This window comes from Gobio gobio (genome assembly GCF_949357685.1).
Source record: "Gobio gobio genome assembly, chromosome: 2".
NCBI classification, from domain to species: Eukaryota; Metazoa; Chordata; class Actinopteri; order Cypriniformes; family Gobionidae; genus Gobio; species Gobio gobio.
In genome coordinates this window covers 77,140,810-77,154,160 of record NC_137098.1, presented here as the reverse complement: position 1 = coordinate 77,154,160, position 13,351 = coordinate 77,140,810, and positions in this window count along the sequence as shown.

The following is a 13,351-nucleotide window of genomic DNA, read 5'->3' as shown; positions in this document are numbered from 1 at the left end:
TCTCAGGTCTGGCTGGAATTGTCGTGGGGGGAGTGAATAAGCACCCTCTTCCACCATCAATACCTCTGGGTGTGTGTTCATGGTCTATGTGTTACATATTAGCCCAGTTCTGTCAACACTGCACTGGCTCCCTATTAAACATTGTATACATTTTTAAATCTTGCTTATTACTTACAAAGCACTAAATGGTTTAGCTCTCCTGTACTTGAGCGAGCGATTGTTAGGCTGCATTAACTTTATCTACCGGAACTGGGAACACTTCCCATAACACATCATGTACTCGTTACATCATAAAAAGAATGGCATCTACGCTAATGTTAGTCTCTCTGTTTATCCCGAGGTTTACTACAATCAGCCGGATCTGGGCCTTAACCAGATCAGATGGCGGACCTGCGCTAGACATGACCAACACATCCCTGAAATCCGTGTCAATTAGACTCCCCCCTATAAATGCCTCATCGAAACGACATCCTCAATAAACCCGTCTCCGGCGTGATGACTCCGAGTCTTCGAATATTCCGATCTTATATGACTTCTGACCTGTAATGTTGCCAGAATCATAATCATACACTGTTTGTTCGTTGGCCAGAGGAGATCTGGCACCCCGACTGAGCCTGGTGTAAGATTTAGAAGCTTTATTGTCATTGCAGTACAACAAAATTATAATGCCCATCTGATCAGTGAGAACACAAACACACATAGCAAAAGACAATGAAAACCATAAAATTTTAAGTTAAATAAATAACACTAAGTGAATAATCATCTATAAAAGTAATCACATAACATGTTAAAAGATATATTGGTGTATTACACCTTAAAAAATATTGCATGTTAAGAATAAAATAGACAATATTAATTTTTGTCCCCGTTCAGAGTCCTTATGGCCCATGGATAGTAACTGTTTTTTAGTCTATTTGTCCTACTTTTTAGACTCCTGTATCTCCTCCCAGAAGGCAGGAGGCTAAACAGTCCATGTCCAGGGTGGGTGTCATCCTTTATTATATTGCGGGCTCCGTGGAGACACCTGCTATTTGCAATTTCCTCCAAAGAAGGCAAGGGGCAACCAATGTTTTTTTCTGCAGTCCTAATAACTCTTTGCAGTGCCTTCCTATTTGCGGCTGAACAGCCAGAGTACCACACTGTGAGGCAGTATGCAAGGACACTCTCAATGGTGGAGCGATAAAAAGTCACCAGCAGATTTCTCCGCAGATTGGTTTTCCGGAGTAGCCTGAGGAAGTGCAACCTCTGCTGGGACTTCTTCACAATGGCCGTTGTATTATCGATCCAGGAGAAGTCGTCGGAGATGGTTGTCCCTAGGAATTTAAAGGTGGAGACCCGCTCCACCTCATCACCGTTGATCTGGAGTGGGACTAAAACATTCCTTTTTCTCCTAAAATCAATGACCATTTTCTTAGTTTTCTTGGTATTTAGCACCAGGTTGTTGTTGCTACACCACTTGGACAGTGCCTGGACCTCCTCCCTGTACTTTGACTCATCTCCTCCCGTTATTAAACCGACCACTGTTGTGTCGTCTGCAAATTTAATAATGGTGTTGGAGGAGTGGATGGGAATGCAGTCATGGGTGTACAGGGAATAAAGGAGTGGACTCAGCACACATCCCTGTGGGGAGCCGATGCTAGTTATGATGGTAGAGGATGTATGGGAACCAATTTTCACAGTTTGTGGCCGGTTAGTGAGAAAGTCCAAAATCCAGGTGCAGATGGAGCGGGAGAATCCTAGGTGCAGCAGTTTTTCCACCAGAGTGCCCGGTATGATGGTATTAAATGCTGAACTATAATCAATAAACAGCATTCTAACATAAGTTCCTGGCTGCTCTAGGTGACTCAGTGCGATGTGAAGGGTTGTGTTGATTGCGTCTGCTGTTGACCTGTTTTCTCTATATGCAAACTGATGGGGGTCAAAGCTGTGAGGGAGGCTGGCCTTGATGTTCTCAGCGATCAGTTTTTCAAAACATTTCATGACCACTGAGGTGAGGGCTACAGGCCTGTAGTCATTTAGACTACTGACTGCATGTTTTTTGGGAACAGGGACAATTATGGCAGATTTTAGGCAAATGGGGATGGATGCTTGTGAAAGGGAGGTGTTAAAAATCTTTGTAAAGACCCCTGATAGCTGGTCTGCATAAGCCTTCAGTACTTTACCGAGTACTCCATCTGGTCCAGCAGCCTTGTTTGGGTTCACTGCCCTCAGCACACGTCTCACTTGGTGTTCTTGTAGTGCAAGAGTGTGCAACGTGGTGGAGGGTGGAGGCAGGGTGACTGGGGATGATGTTGTTGTCTCAAACCGGGCAAAGAAACGGTTCAGCTCCTCTGCCAGTTCAGCGTCACCTGCGACAGCCACCGATGATCTGCTCTTATAATTGGTGAGATGTTGTAGTCCCTGCCACACCTGCCGTGGGTTGTTCTGCTGCAGATGGTCCTCTATTTTCCTCCTGTAGTCCTCTTTTGCTGCCTTAATGCCTCTCCTCAGATTCGCTCTCGCTGCGCTATACTGGGCCTTAACCCCGGACCTGAAAGCAGAGTTACGTGCTTTAAGCAGAGACCGTACTTCTCTGTTCATCCATGGTTTGTTATTGGGGTAAACCCGAATGCGTCTGTCAACAGTTACATTTTCTTTGCAGGTCCTAATGTAACACAACACGGTCTCTGTGTTTTGCTCCAGGTCCTGGGACTCAAAAATACTCCACTCCGTGTGTGCAAAGCAGTCCTGTAGCTGAATGAGTGCATCTGCTGGCCAGATTCTTATTGTCCTCTTTTCTGGCTTAGTTCGTCTTATCAGATGAGTATATGCTGGGATTAGGAGCAGTGAGAGATGGTCAGACAAGCTCTCCTGCCTGATGCGATTGCTCTCCTGCCTGATCGATTGCTCCTGTCTGCCTGCTGTGTCTGTTGCTCTGTAGCTCAAGTCTGTAGCTCTGTAGAGCCTTGCTTACGTTTGAATCTTTATTTTGATATTTCCTCTTTCTTCTACTGCTAAATATAACTTACTCATCACCATACATTGTTTAAAAATTGCCTATCACGTTAAATTTGACATCGCTAGCTTTTAATCTAAATCACCATCACACGTTAGCATTTTGCTAGCCTGTTAGCTTGTTATCTCTGCACCCGTTCATAACTTGGATTAGTAAATTGTGTCCAGCAAACGATTGTGGTAAGTGGTAAATTGGACTAATCAACAAACACGGTAAGTCATGTCTTCTCCTGTCATTATCACCTGCAGTGCATGTCGCATGTTTAGTGTAGGCTTCTCCGCTGGCGAACAGGGCTTCACATGTGATAAATGTAAGGAGATAGTTAGGCTGACGGAGAAGATTTCAGAATTAGAAACACGCATCCATACTTTATCTGAGAGTAGTGAGGATGTAACAGCTTTAGACACTGATTTGGATGCGAATAGCTTAGTGAACTCTGTACATTCTTCGGTTCCGGCTGCAGGGCCCCCGCAGCAGGGAAACTGGGTAACAGTGAGGCAGCATAGTCGCAGACCAAAGAACCGCTTTTCCGTTCCGGTTAGAACATCAAACAGGTTCTCCCCTCTCAGTGAAGCACACACTGAGTATCCTGTTGAAAGTGCCCTAGTCATTGGCGATTCTATTACATGGAACGTGAAGATAGAGACACCAGCCACCATAGTCACTTGTTTACCGGGAGCCAGAGCACCTGACATCAAAGCAAATTTAAAAGTGCTGGCTAAAGCTAATCGTAAATTCTCTAAGATTATTATTCACGTCGGCACTAATGATGTTCGACTTCGCCAGTCGGAGATCACCAAAATTAACATTAAAGAGGTGTGTGAACTCGCTAGTACGATGTCTGAGGCTGTTTTTTGTTCTGGACCGCTCCCGGCAAAAAGGAGTGATGAGATAGTTAGCAGACTATCATCACTCAATGGCTGGTTGTCTAAGTGGTGTCTGCAAAATAACATAGGGTTCATAGACAATTGGAAAAGTTTTTGGGGCAGACCTGACCTGTTGAAGAAGGATGGCATCCATCCCTCTTGGGGTGGTGCCGCTCTTCTCTCTAGTAATCTGGCACATAGTCTTAGAGCTAAACCTTGACTCACTAGGGCCCAGGTCAGGAAGCAGACAAACTGGCTAAACCGACCGTCTGCTAGCTGTCTCACGTTACCGGAGTCAGATAAATCCCAGCACATAGAGACTCTTTCACCTAGATATTATCATATAGAGACTGTGTCTGTTCCTCGAATTAGTAAATACAAAAAAACATCAAAACCATTCAACAGTAAAAATTTAATTGACGTCCAACAAATAAACAAAATATATAATACAGATGAACAATTGATAAAGCTTGGGTTGCTGAATATTAGATCCCTTTCCCCAAAAGCGCTTATTGTTAATGATATTATTACAGATAATAATCTAGATGTGCTCTGTTTGACAGAAACCTGGCTAAAACCTGACGACTACATTACCTTAAATGAGTCCACCCCCCAAGATTATTGTTATAAACATGAGCCGCGTCTGAAAGGTAAAGGGGGAGGGGTTGCTGTAATTTATAATAATATCTTCAGTATTACTCAGAAGTCTAGTTTCAAATATAATTCCTTCGAAGTTTTGGTGCTTTATGTAACGCTATGTAGTGTACATGATAAAACCCGTTCAACATTTGTGTTAGCTACTGTATACAGGCCACCAGGGCATAATACAGACTTTATCAAAGAATTTGCTGATTTTCTATCAGAGTTAGTACTGGCCGTAGATAAAGTACTAATTGTTGGTGATTTTAATATCCATGTTGACAACGGAAAAGACGTATTGGGATTAGCATTTAAAGACACACTAAACTCTATTGGAGTTAGGCAACACGTGTCAGGAGCAACTCATCGCCATAATCATACTTTAGACCTAATATTGTCACATGGAATAAATGTTGATACCATTGAAATTCTGCAGCAGAGCGATGACATCTCAGATCATTACTTAGTATCATGTATACTTAATTTAGCTAAGGTTGCAAAGCCGCCCCCTCGCTTTAAAAATGGCAGGACAATCACTGCCGCTACTAAAGATTGCTTTTTAAATAATCTCCCTCATCAGTATCATCTGCTCAGCATCCCAGATAGTATAGAAGAACTCGATGTTGCAACAGAAACTATTGACTCTCTCTTTTGCAGTACTTTAGACACAGTTGCTCCTCTGCGCTTAAAGAAGATTAAAGAAAATAGTCCAACGCCGTGGTACAACGAGCACACCCGGGCCCTTAAAACAGCAGCCAGAAAAATGGAGCGCAGCTGGAAGAAAACAAAATTAGAGGTATTTCGTAATTCGTGGAAAGAGCACATGATCACATACAGAAAGGCTGTAAAAACTGCTAGATCTGCTTATTTCTCAACTCTCTTGGAAGAAAACAAACACAACCCAAGGTATTTATTCGATACAGTGGCTAAATTAACCAAAAATAAAGCTTCAACTTCTGATGATTGTAAACAGCACAGCAGTAATGACTTTATGAACTTCTTCACATGTAAGATTGATAATATTAGGAAAAAAATTTTTACCATGCAGCCGTCTAATACAGCATCACATCAGACAGAGCATTGTAGTGTCACTGAGGAAAAATTACACTCATTCACTGCTATAGGAGAAGAAGAATTGGCTAAACTCGTTAAATCATCAAAATCGACAACATGTATGCTCGACCCTATACCAACTAGGCTATTAAAAGAGATGCTACCAGAGGTCATAGATCCTCTTCTTAATATCATTAATTCATCTTTGTCATTAGGATATGTACCGAAAACTTTTAAGTTGGCTATTATTAAACCACTTATTAAAAAACCGCAACTTGATCCTACAGATTTAGTCAATTATAGACCAATCTCAAATCTACCCTTTCTGTCAAAAATACTTGAAAAGGCAGTGTCTTCACAATTATGTTCCTTTTTAGAAAGAAATGGTATCTGTGAGGATTTCCAGTCAGGATTTAGACCGTATCATAGCACTGAGACTGCTGTCGTCAGAGTTACAAATGATTTGCTCTTATCATCCGATCGTGGCTGTATCTCTCTATTAGTGTTACTCGATCTTAGCGCTGCATTTGATACTATCGACCACAACATTCTTTTGAATAGACTCGAAAATTATGTAGGTATTAGTGGAATTGCATTATCATGGTTTAAATCATACCTATGCGACCGTTATCAGTTTGTAGTAGTAAATGAAGATATGTCACACCGATCGCAAGTTCAGTATGGAGTACCACAAGGCTCAGTGCTAGGACCGCTACTCTTCACCCTGTACATGCTACCACTGGGAGATATCATTAGGAAGCATGGCGTTAGTTTTCATTGTTATGCTGACGATACTCAGCTCTATATTTCTTCACGCCCTAAAGAAACTTACCAATTCACAAGATTAACGGAATGCATAGCTGATATAAAACATTGGATGACTGGTAATTTCCTGCAACTCAATTCAGAAAAAACTGAATTTTTAATTATTGGACAAAAAAGCTCCACAAGTAGTAACCTAGAATACTGTCTAACACTTGATGGCTGTTCTGTCAAGTCCTCGTCGTCAGTGAGGAACCTGGGTGTGCTCTTTGATACCAATCTTTCGTTTGAAAGCCACGTTTCTAGCATCTGTAAAACTGCTTTCTACCATCTTAAAAATATATCTAAATTACGGCACATGCTCTCAATGCAAAATGCTGAACAGTTAGTTCATGCGTTCATGACCTCAAGGTTAGATTATTGTAATGCTCTACTGGGTGGTTGCCCTGCTCGCTTAATAAATAAACTCCAGCTGGTCCAAAACGCAGCAGCTCGAGTTCTTACTAGAACCAGGAAGTATGACCATATTAGCCCAGTTCTGTCAACACTGCACTGGCTGCCTATTAAACATCGCATACATTTTAAAATCTTACTTATTACTTACAAAGCACTAAATGGTTTAGCTCCCCAATACTTGAGCGAGCTCTTAACATATTATACTCCATCACGTCTACTGCAGTCTCAAAATTCTGGCCAGTTGATCATACCGAGAATATCCAAATCAACTGCAGGCGGTCGATCGTTTTCCTATTTAGCACCTAAACTCTGGAACAGTCTTCCTAACATTGTTCGGGAAGCAGACACACTCTGTCAGTTTAAATCTAGACTAAAAACACATCTCTTTACTGTGGCATACACATAAAACACTTTTTCAATGAAATGATTGTTAGGCTGCATTAACTAGGTCAGCCGGAACCGGGAACACTTCCCATAACACCTGATGTACTCGTTGCATCATCAGAAGGCATCTACGCTAATGTTAGTCTCTCTGTTTTATCCCGAGGTTTACTGCAGTCAGCTGGATCCGGGCCGTATCCAGATCAGATGGTGGACCTGCGCCCAGAGAAGACCAACACAGGACCCCGAAGTGTCTGGGAGACCGTGATTAGACTCCCCCTGAAACTGCCTCATCGACACGGCATCTCAATAAACCCGTCTCCAGCGTGTTGCCTCCGATCATTCGAATATTGCACTTTAATAATTATTTAATCAACATCATCCTCAATAAACCCGTCTCCAGCATGTTGCCCCCGGTCCCTCGAATATTCTGATCTATTATGACCTCCGAGCTGTAAAACTGCCAGAATAATAATAATAATACGCTGTTTGTTAATTGGCCAGAGGAGAACTGGCACCCCGACTGAGCCTGGTTTCTCCCAAGGTTTATTTTTCTCCATTAGGTCACCTAATGGGGTTTTGGTTTCCTTGCCACTGTTGCCTCTGGCTTGGCGTGCTCAGTTGGGGACACTAAATTTTTCAACTAAACATCGAAATACATCTAAATAATAAACTAAATTAACCATTTAAACTAAATTACTGATCAAATTATTGATCTAAAGCCCACACTGTCACTGTATGATACTTGAAATTTTTCCAGAATGGCTATACAGCTGAATAAAATTATGCTGCATTATTTTCCTGTTTAACACTGTAAAGCTGCTTTGAAACAATCTACATTGTTAAAAGCGCTATATAAATAAAGTTGACTTGACTTGACTTGACTTGACAAGCCCAGATGTGGCATGGGCACAGCTCTATATGCGTGTTTTAAGTTAGAATAAACACAATCCAGTGTGTTCTTCCCCCTGGTGGCACACTGTACATACTGTACAAATTTAGGGAGCACAGTCCTTAAACACACCTTGTTAAAATCACCGGCAACTATATGTACACCCTCAGGATAAGCCTGTTGCTGTCTGTTTATCAAGTCATGTAACAGAGCGAGAGCTACACTAGCGTTAGCATCTGGTGGTATGTACACAGCAGTAATGAGCACTGCTGAAAACTCTCGCGGCATATAATAGGGTCTGCACAATACCGTCAGTGCTTCCAGGTCCGGACAGCAGTGTGTATATATGGTCCTACAATTCTTACACCAGCCAATGTTGACGTGCATACACAGACCCCCCCCCTGCTCTTATCGGAGTCGCTGTTCCTATCCAATCGGTGCATGGAACGCTCTGCTAGCTGTACCGCCGTGTCCGGGATCAGTGGGTGTAACCAAGTCTCAGTTATTATCATCACACAACAGTCGCGGATGGTGGAACTCCCAGCGATAAGTACATCCAGTTCGTCCATTTTGTGCACGACGGATCTAGCGTTGGTGAGAAAGATGCTTGGTACCGATGGTTTGTGTGGTCGCTTTTTCAGTCGAGCTAGTAGACCTCCCCGGCAGCCCCTCTTCTGCCGTCTCTCCCGACGCCGCCTGCGTCGCCTTCCCGGCCCGAAAACAATCCAAGCAGATCCCGGTGGCCTCGCTATGTCCTGCGGGATGTTATGAGCGTGATGGAACGAGCTCGTAACATTAATCCGACACCCTCGGCTGATATCAAGCAAGGTCGAGTAACTATATGCGTGTCCTGCTTGAGAACACGTCTTCACACACACAACATACACGATCAAACTGTGCGCGCCGTCATCTTGCAATTTGGCAGAAGGGTCCATCCGTTAGCCCAAAAACGGATTCTAACGTCTTGGTCAAAAGAATTCTGCATGTAAGCCTTTTCAGCATTTCGGTGAAGTTTTCTTAATTTATTGATATCTAATTTCAAATCTGACTCCATGAATAATTTAATCTGACTCCAATTATATGTGATTTCATTAAATTAGTTACATTTGCTGATAATATGATTAATTGTGATTTTAATTTAGATCGTTGATTTTCTTTGTATCTCTTAATTTTCAAATATTCGTTCCACCATGGGATCCAGAGCCGATTATGATTATGGTGATGTCCCACAGTTTCTGTGAGATCTTCTCTCAAGATTAGTGACTTTTATTGTTCTATTGTTGGGGCTTTGGATCTCAGGTTTTGTCTTGGCAGCAAAATCGATCCTTCTCCCAAGGTTTATTCTGATGGAGTTTTGTTACTTGCCACCGTCGCCTCTGTAACCTTTGGCTTTGGCTTGCTCTGTTGGGGACACTAAATATTCAACTATCACTGCATGAAAAAAGGTGTATCCGGACCAGGATACTCCTGTATACACTGCTGAAATTCGGAAGAATCCAGGAGTATACTGGCCGGATAGGTCAAATTCCATGGATCCGTATATGTCCGTATTCATCCGAAATGGTACCAAATCGGATGTATGTTGTGCCCGTATACTCCCATGCTACAGCCATTTGTTGCCATGGCAAATAATCCCATCAAGTTTTTCCCAGGAGAAATTTTCACACCTCTAAACAGCTTTGCCTTCCATCCCCTATTGGTCTTTCATCTCAAACTGGATTGGTTGTTTTTTTTAAAACCACTCCCAAAACCCAGACTGCTATTGGAGGACAGGACGCATTGAAAACCCAGTCAAGTGACTTTATTGGTTACTTCTAAGGCTAAGGGTGGGCTAGGTTTTGTAGCATAGGGACTTGATTGGTTATTGGCCAGCTATGCAGATTTTGCTAATTAATATATAATATATATAAAAAATAATCCCCTCTCCCTCCCAAAAGAAAAATACACACAAAACAATTTGAGAAAGTCTGAAATATTTATTAAAAAGGTATAAAAAAATAAAATAAAAAAAACATTCTTAACAGCATTATAAACGAACATTAAAACAATGGTGAAACAAAAACAAGTGAACTAAATGTATTTAAAAGGGATGAAAATGTAAAGGAACAAATGTAAAAATATAAACAGTCCAAAGAACATAAATATACGTTAAATTGAATTGGTAAAGAAACAAACAGGGAAAAAAATGAACAAAATGCATTTAAAAGACAGATGTAAAGGAATAAAATACACAGTGAACATAAAAAGGAAAAGAATAAATATACAAATTAAACAATATAAAATGAGAACAATAAATTTATAAGACAAAAAAAAGTGTATATAAAATACACATAAATATTCGAAGTAAACAATATAACCAAATAAAAATAACAAAGAGCATTATAAACATACATTAAAATGAATGGGGGAAAGATAAGTGAACAAAATGTATCTAAAGGAAGGCGACGTAAGAGGAACAACAATACAAAACGTGGAGATCAAAAGCAACATGGACATCTAAAAAGGAACAAACATACAAAGTATACAATATAAAACGAGACAAAGAAATCTATAAATTAAAAAGTGTATATAAAATATATGTAAATGTTCTATATATGGGAACCAATAAAAGTATAAGTATATAAACATAGGAATAAAGAAAATATAAAATGGAACAATTGAATATTAATATTATAAAATAATTGTGACCAACTCTAACACAATGTTGTTTGAGTTTTGAAAAAATTTTCAAACTGACATGATGGGCTGGTGATGTGATGCGTAGTGTGGGTCAGTCTAGTCTGGTTTGTAGTAGCTAGCCTAACCATCCACACTGGCCTTCCATCAACAACAGCATCATCTTCATCTTCATCAGGTCTATAGTTGCGGTCTTCCACAGGTTCTGTGTTGGTTTGTGCAACCCTGGACCTGGTCTCCAGCAACTGCAAAACATGACAGTAAATTAACCACTAAAACTCAGAGAGGAGTATAGTAACATTCTGGAGGGAAAAAGCTTAACCGGTTTCTTAACTTACCCGTCTCTTTCTCTGACGGTTCTGTGTGATGTTCTTCATAGTGTTCTTCTTTTCTGGGCCTTTTCAGACTGAGCCAAAGAATACTTCCTCAGCAAAGTCTCACAAAATAAAATACATCTTGCGACCTGCCAAATAATACATTAATAATATATAGTTAATGCCAATAAAAGTAAGTAAAACAATTCAATTAAAATTTATTTGTATAGCGCTTTTCACAATACATTTTCAGGGTTTTTCCTGGGTCAAAAATGGTCTTCGGTGGTGGCTGACAGACATGGTCATCCATACACACACATACGCACGGTAAAAGAAAATACCCTACCCACTTGATCTGCAAGCGCAATACTGACAATAAATTTGAAATAAATTCAAAGAAAGTTTGTAACTTTTGCTTATCTTATTTTGATACCTTGATGTTTGTTTTTGTTCCTCATTTTTACACTATTTACTGATAATTGTTTGTTTAGGTAATCATATCAATATTAAAAAATAGTATTAAAAAAATGAACAAATAGCCTAATTTAGCCTATTTTACTGCCATATACAATCAGCTAGCTAACAACAAATTTGTTCTGGGTTCACCTCACTCCAGTCTAAACTAAATGATTTTAGGCTATTTATTTTACTACACATTGTCCACATAAATAAGCTGAAAGACTGTTGATAATTAAAAATAATTCTTACTATCCACTCTTGCTAAATTGGGTAAGCACACTTGTGTTCTCATTTCAGGTGTTGTTCTGAGTAAATGATTAAACTAATTCGTGAGTTCAGTGTTGGACAGATCAGTTCTAACCAGTCGTTAAAATGATTTGGTTCAAAGGAGTCATTAGGTGGCGAATCGGACATTAGCAGACGCGTTGTGTGTGAATCCCGTCTTTAGAACATCGCAAAAGATTTGTCAACACACAGAAAACACTTCATAACCGGATAGGATTTGTTTCCTGTTTATTTAAAGTATGCTTTATGTCAGCTGGTCAGAGAATCAGTCAATGTTTTTTGAGCGCATTTCACACCCAGCGGTAATTAAAGGAAAACAACGTCTGATAGCGCCACGTGCAACATGGATTCGGTCTTCCGACCTTTTGATTTTGATTAACGTAAAATGTGAAACATTAGAAAGCTAAGAATGCTTATTTTGAAGACAGAGAGAGTGCGAGCGAGGGATGAGCTCACTGGTCGTTCTCTCTGCCACTCAGTTAGAGCAAACGCAGCAGTCATCTGTTCTACATCAATCATAAATCACAATAACTCAACAAATAAGGCTTTGGCGGGACAAAAATTTGTTTTGGCGGCCGGCAAAAAAATTTCAATGTAGGAAAAACCCTGATATTGTTTCAAAGCAACTTCACAGAAAATGCATGCGTCTACATTACAGAAAAAAACAGAGAACATTAAAATAATGACAACATTTTTAAGATTACCTTTTACACATTCAGGGTCAACATCTGTAAAAGTTCTTCAGGATCATGGATCCAAAACTTCTGGATCATGAGGGGGGAAGAAACATGCACACACACAAATTAATATTAATTTGTTTGATAAAACATTAATATTAATTATCAACTTACGGACATGGACTTGCAAAACACTCACCAGGCCCATACAAAAACTTTACAGTAGATACAAAATCCTGGTTTGCCTATAATTCTTCAGAGTCCAAGTATGGTGGTTTCCTGTCCTCTCTGCTGAATGAGTACATGATCTCAGATTACTCATTCCAAAGCTCCTTTAAATTTATGACAAGCTTGATCTTAAAACTAGCTGACAGTAGGGATGGGCATTATGACCATATAATTATACATACATGAGAAATTTTATTTTACAATAACGATATCACAATATATTTATTTTGATGGATATTTTATTAAAATGCTACAGAATAATACTGCTTTAAAAGTCTTCACTGTATGATATTCAATTAATTAATATCACTTGATTCTTAAAGAAGCAGGTCTTCTCTATTCTTTTGTTTTATTAAAATTATGACAAAGCTGCAGCCCCTTTAAGAACGGATGCACAGAATGACACGCATCCGGGTTTCCCCACATTAACTTGAACTGTTTAACTTACTTAAGACATAACTGACTGTTTAAATCAAGTGAATACCTCACATGACAAGGTTTCTGAGATAATTGTGTGCATTTTACAGAAAGATAATTGATCTCGGGATCGCATGCTGTCTGAGAGAGGCTTATTTTAACATGCATGTCCCGTTCATTATTCTACATTCATGCATGTTTCCTTGTCAAAATGTCAAAAGTACAGTCAGTGCTGCGTTATATACGCTATA